Consider the following 6,475-nt stretch of genomic DNA (forward strand, 5'->3'; position numbering starts at 1 on the left):
CTTTCAATAATAAAGATTAAAAAAAAAAAGAGATTAGTGAAGACACGAGAGCCTTGTACAGTCTGGTTCAACCAGACCAGCTACTGGAAAGGGCCCCGCTGTTCCCACACACATGCAGCCGGACCCCTCAGTCCCACTCACAAAGTCCTCTGGTCCTCACACCACCCGCCCTGTCACCCCATGATGGGTCCCCCTCCCTCCTTCCCACATCCAGTCTCTCCAAGATGCCCCGCACAATCGCCCCTCCTCCATTCCATCGTCCTAATTCAGGGCTCATCAGCCCTGGTCTGGACTCTTCCTCTGTTTTCCGTTCCTGGTCTCCCTGCCTCCAGCCCTGCTCCCTCCACACCTTCCTCTGAATCTCTTCACATTCCGGAACCTCCTCAGGGGCTCACGTAGGACCTGGGACTTGGCAGGCGCTCGATGACGTGGAGCCCGAGTGCACACACGCAGGCTCACACCTTCGCCCATGCAGGTAACTCTGCCCGGAACCCGCTCCTCCTCCTTGTTTTCTTACTGAACTCGTGTTCGTCTTTCCAAACTGGCTCGGGTGACCTGCCATCTAGAAAGACTCCGGTGACCACACTGATGCCACCCCGGCCACCAGAGAGGACAGACCTCAAGGCGTGAACACGTGAGAAGTCTTGTCATTGGAAACAGCTCTGAACCACGGAACTCACTGACATGGAAATGTCTTTTCCTCCAGCAGGTCAATGAATGAATGAATGAATGAATGAGAGAGAGAATCCCCGAGTCCTCAGAATCTGGCACAGGCTAGGTACACACATTCCCAATGAGTATTTGCTGGGTTGGCTAGACCTGAAGAACACACAGGCAGCAGGTGGGACCTGGTGGCAAGCCACCTGGGTGTGTGTGTGTGTGTGTGTCTGTTACTCCAGATGTGTATTTGTTTTAAATTGTTATTGAGGATAATATGCAATGAGTCATCCTAAGAGAGCACTTGCTGAGTGCATGTCTGCATCCATGTGACCACCACCCAGATCAGGTGTAGACCACGTTCACCACCCCAGAGGCCCCTCTCTCCTCCCGGGCAGTTCTCCAGGAAGGAAGCCACGCTGCTGGCTTCCATGACCCTAGAGGAGCTCTGCCTGCGTGTGAATTGGATGCGAATGGAGGCGCGCAGGATGGTCAGACTCGGGCTCCCCATCTGCCTTGTGAGCTGGGAGTCACCCCGTGAATGCCAACTGTGGAACCCGGGTGTGAAAGCGTGCTGGCAGGTGGGACCCCTGCCGAACGTGGGGCCCGGGGGTTGGAAGTGCAGTTAATGCCGCCTTCAAGGAGTGGTCTGGAGCGGAACGCGTTTCACCGTCTCTGCTGAGAGCACACCATCTTCAGAGCTGCCCTCAGTCCGACAGCGACTCTTTCCTCTCCAGGCTGCATGAGTCAGACCCGGGCCCTGCATCCTGCGTGGTTCTGGTCACGATGCTGTGCCCACCTCCTCCGAGAAGCCTGCTGAGCCAGCGGGGCCCACCTCCTGTGCCTGGCAACCACTAGGCTGCACCTGTGAGCCTGGCTCTCTCGCCACATCTGACCTCCCTCCCCGACCAGCATCAGCCGCCTGCACTGTGTTCTCTGGGTTCCCCGGGCCATAGTTCCAGGACACTGAGCCACCCACAGCCTCTCCTCAGGGAAACTGAGGCTGCCTCTCTTCCCTGCTGTGCAGCAGGCAGAGGACGGTGTTTCCCATGGGGCTGGAGAAAGAGCTGGGAAGGGGCTAGCAGCCAGAGACCCGGGTGCAATGCTGGCCTGTGCCCCAGGCCGATAAGCCTGCCTCAGTCTCCCCACCTCCCACGGGGTAACCGTGCTATGTGGTAAGGATGAAAGGAACTACACAAAGCGCCTGCACTTAACCATTTTTCAGAAGCCGCAGCTGCCGCGGTTAAGGCTTCAGCACAGCTCGGTGCTGAGGAGGATGGATCCGGAGCTAGACTGCCTGGGTTTGAATCCCGACGCCACCCCTTGTTCCTTGGCCCCTCTGTACCTCGGTTTCCTCATCCACACAATGGAAGTAATGCCAACCGATCTCATAGGGTGGCTGAGAAGGAACGAAATCAACATAGAAAGTGCCTGGGGCAGGTGCTGGCACAGAGCCAAAGCCAGGTGTGTGTTGCCTCTTCCTTTCTCTCTGGCATTGCCCACCTCTGATGAGTGGGAGGGTCTCCTTGGGGTCTCTGAGCCCCAGCACCTCTCTGACTGCTTTTTTTGCACCAGCAGACACCCCACCAAGGCTTGTTGGTCAAAAACTAGAATGCGACCAGGTTTAAAAACATCCACACACAGACCAGGTAAATTTCCTCTCTGATCCTCGGGAGATGGGGAGACTGGGGGCGGATACAAACACCACTTCCAAGAAAATGAAGGGCTTTCAAGGGCTGGAGCCGAGTGCTTTGTTTTCGGCTCCAGGAAAGACTGAACAAGAAGGAACAGGAGCCGCCATCAGACACAGCAATTTCGACCAGAACCAAGGAACAGCCTTCTAGTCCAAGTTCTCTGGGTCCCCTGGGGTCTTGGACATCTCAGCGCAGGGCTGCTGGGCTCGGGACCTCACTGCCGGCCTCTCTACGCGTCCCCTGGTGCTTTTATCTCTAAGTTGGTTTTTAATTAGTTTCAGGTGTACAACATAGTGAGGACACATTTATATAACCTCACAAAGTGATCAAAAGCTATTTGCACATGGCATAACTGTTAAGGGCTTAATATCCGAAAACTATATGACTTGTAGTCTTTAGTCTTAACTCAGACGGCCGCTCACAGCTGAAAGCAGCATTCATGAGCACGTGGCAACAGGACCCATGGAAGCTAAGACCTTGGTTGGCATCAACTGGCATTTGAAGGGTCAACAGACTCATCCACACAAAGAGCAAGGGATCCTCAGAGTGGCCCAGGCACAGTGGAAATTGCCTTTCCTCCAGTATCACCACGCAAAGATTTTTTTTCTAAAGAATTTACACAGATGGAATTGGCAGTGCACACATTTCAAGACAGAAGAACCCTTTTCTTCAAAGCGTTTAAAGATTTTTGGGGTGCAACGAGGCATGCTTAAACAAGCCACAGGGAGATCTTTCAGGGAAAATACAAAGCAAGCATCTTCTGTTCATACTTCGTCGGGTTCATATTTTAAGAAACCTGGGCCAGTCTGGCTGCGGCAGAAAAATTCCCCCAAAGGGACATTTCCTGACGCAGCTTTTATGTTAAGTGCTTAGTTTTACATATGTGATAAAAGTTGGTAAGGCCATCTATCTAGGTCTTATTTTTCTTTATACTCACTTCTGTGGTCAGTTGGGGCACTTTTATTATATGAGATGGATTTCCAGGAATGAAAATCCAGTGTGTGAACTGTGCTTACGGGAAATAAAGACTCAACGGTGGATGGCTGGCGAAGGAATCAATTTGGTTATAAGTCAGGGTGGCCGATAATAAAACTCTGACAAAAGGTGGCTGGGCATGATGCCAGGGAGTGTGTTCCTGGATGCGTTTAAGAATAAAGAGAAGATCCCTGGCCAGTGTGGCTCAGTTGGCTGAGCGCCTTCCCATGCACGGAGAGGTCATGGTTCGATTCCGGTCAGAGCACATGCCTGGGTTGTGGGCTTGATCCCCAATAGGGGGCATGCAGAAAGCAGTCGATAGATGCTCTCCTTGATAGTTCTCTCTCTCTCCCCCTCTCTTTTTCTCTCTCTAAAATCAATAAAAACATTTTTTTTTCGATGGATGCTCTCCTCGATAGTTCTCTCTCTCTCCCCCTCTCTTCTTCTCTCTCTAAAATCAATAAAAACATTTTTTTAAAAAAGGATAAAGAGAAGAGGCACCATCAATGCTAAATGAATATATACATCCATTCACCTGGCTGAGGACAGACTGGCCTTGGTGCTTTTTACGTTTAAACATCAGGCTTATATCTTTTCTTCCCCAACATAATAGAAAATTTGAAAAAGACAGAGGGAGATTCACTAAACCACACAGAGTTCCCATGACCACGTTTGAACATTTTGGTGAATTTCCTTCCAATACCTTTCTCAGCATCACAGAGCAGCCCCGCCACTTCCCCATCTGTTCTGTGCCAGGCGACCTTTCGGAGGTCCCACATCTGTGGGTTTCTGACGCACTCAATTTGCTATTTAATAGAATTTTCCCCGTGTTTAATAACCCTCCTAATAATCACAGAGTTAAAATAATACATTTTTATCTAGTCAATGCGTCAAGAACTTTCAAAAGACTGCCTGGGACAGGAAGGACAGGGCTTGTGTGACTTAAATATGGCAGATAACAAAGGCCAAGAGGAGAAGTAATTAGAAAGAAAGAAAGAAGGAGGGAAGAGAGGGAGGGAAGCAAGGTTGGGGGATGAGAAAGAAAGGATTTGGCTTCCAGAGGATGCTGGGAATGGGGCCCACTAGTTGGCCAGGTGGGTGTGGTGACAGTAGGGACAGGGGGAGTGGCAGCAACCCAAACAAGGACCCTTGGGACACATCAAAACAGCCACTGAGTGGGGAGAGTATCTGAGGAGTGTGCAGGTGGGGAACAGGCGAGGGGCCAGCGGGCCACTCCCCGAAAGACTGAACCCCAAGGCTGTGGCCACGGGCCATCAGTGGCCACCACGGTGGAAGAAGGGAGACCCTCCTAATGGTCAGGCAAACGGGGGACTCTCCGCCCACCAGGCATCTGGCCTTGCCGCCCTTGCAGGAATGAATCCGTGGGCAGAAAGACAACAAACGCTATTTTTCATGCGAGAGGAGCTGGTCACCAGGGAAAATCAGAGCCCCTTTGTATGACATGCCAAACTGCTGAAGCGAGGAAACGTCTCGGGCGAGGGCTCAGATGCGAGCCGGGAACAGCGAGCTCGCCCTGGGGAACCCAGGCCGTCAATGTGGGCTTGTTATCGGCTTTTCAGAGCGGGAGCAGGAAGCGAGTGTGGGGCGTCCTCCCCCCAAGCACAGGGCTAAGATGAGCTGGTGACATGGCCTTGGCCAGACGGGCCGGCCCCTGGAAGGGAGCCTAGATGTCCTGAAATGTCCTCGGGTGTCTGGGGATCCATCGTCTTTTCTTTGCTGTGGGTTGGTCTGGGGGCTGGGGGCTGGCTGAGGGCTCCCTTCCTCCGAGATCCACCCTCATGCTGGGACCCCCTTCCCTCCCGTTGCCCGAGTGCTGGGCATTCCTGTTAGCAAATGAGAACAGCTCACCCGATTCCAGCCCCAAGCTAAGCACAGACCTATCTCATCTCAGCTCCTGCCAGCCAGTCAGCACAGGTGTTGCTAACATCCCAATTTTGCAGAGAAAGCAACTGAGGCTCGAAGGAGATGAAATGACTGGCTGAGGGGCCGCAGCTAGCGGGAGGGAGAGGCTGGATTCAAACCCTGAGTCACTCCGGGATCTGGACCCTCCGCTACCACATCCTCTCCAAGGCGCTGCTCACAATAGCTGCTGTGTATTTCGGATCCATGGGAGGCAGAGGTAAATGGAGCCCTGGGAGTGTTTTCCATGTGGCTCTCCTGAGGACCCCGAGACAGGCCTTGTTGGAGCCCCCAGGAGGAGGCCCTGCCATCCAGGCCTGTTCCGATGCTCTCCACATCCTAGGCTGCATTCTGCTGCCCATCTTTCCCCTGTGGGACCCAGAGAGTAAGTTGCCCAAGGGCTCTCTCTACCCAACAGTGCCCAGCAGGTGCCCCATAAATGCTTAACAATGACAGAGTTGTAAGGAACACCGCTCTCCAGGCAGCCCCCGGCTCTGTGGAGTGTTTGCAGTGAGCCTTGGGGGGAAAAAATAAGACCTGAGACCTGCAGGTGTCTATCATTATGCCCATTTTACAGATGAGAAAACTGAGGCTCAGAGAAACTGAGGACTTTGCCCAAGGCCACAGAGCTCATACAGGATACAGCAGGATTCAAGTGCAGATCTCTCTGACCACCCTGCCCCCCAGCACCTGTCCTACTGCCCAGAACACGGACTTGGTGCAGGTATCACCTCCCCTGACTCGCTCCTGGACAGTGACTCCTGGTGGGAGAGGTCAGGGAGGTGCGGGGCTTCGCAGACCCGGGAATGAGCCTGACACTATCACAAGTGGGACTGGTCCTATTGAAGGGTGCTGAGCGGGGAGGGGGATGGCGTGATCTGACTTACGTTTTTATAAGATCCTCCTGGCTATGACTGAAAGGCTAGATGGGGGTTGGAGGACAGAAGAGAGAGCAGGGACATCTGAGGCTACCGCCAGCGTGCGGTGTCAGGGCAAAAAGAGACCAAGCCAGCAGTGTGTCCAAGAAAATGAGGCTCTAGTCCTGTCCCCTCCGCGGTGCCTCTGTGGGAGCCACTGTGCTTTTCACGGCACTTTCCCAAGAATCATCTCATTGAATTTTCACACCATGGGCGGGGTGGAGGACACAGAGATAAAAGGAGGACAGAGAGAGAGGGAGGATGGAGGGAGGGAGGAGAGACGGATTGGGGGGGTGGGATGGACAGGTATCG

Source organism: Myotis brandtii, unplaced genomic scaffold (assembly GCF_000412655.1).
Source record: "Myotis brandtii unplaced genomic scaffold, ASM41265v1 scaffold120, whole genome shotgun sequence".
Taxonomy (NCBI): domain Eukaryota; kingdom Metazoa; phylum Chordata; class Mammalia; order Chiroptera; family Vespertilionidae; genus Myotis; species Myotis brandtii.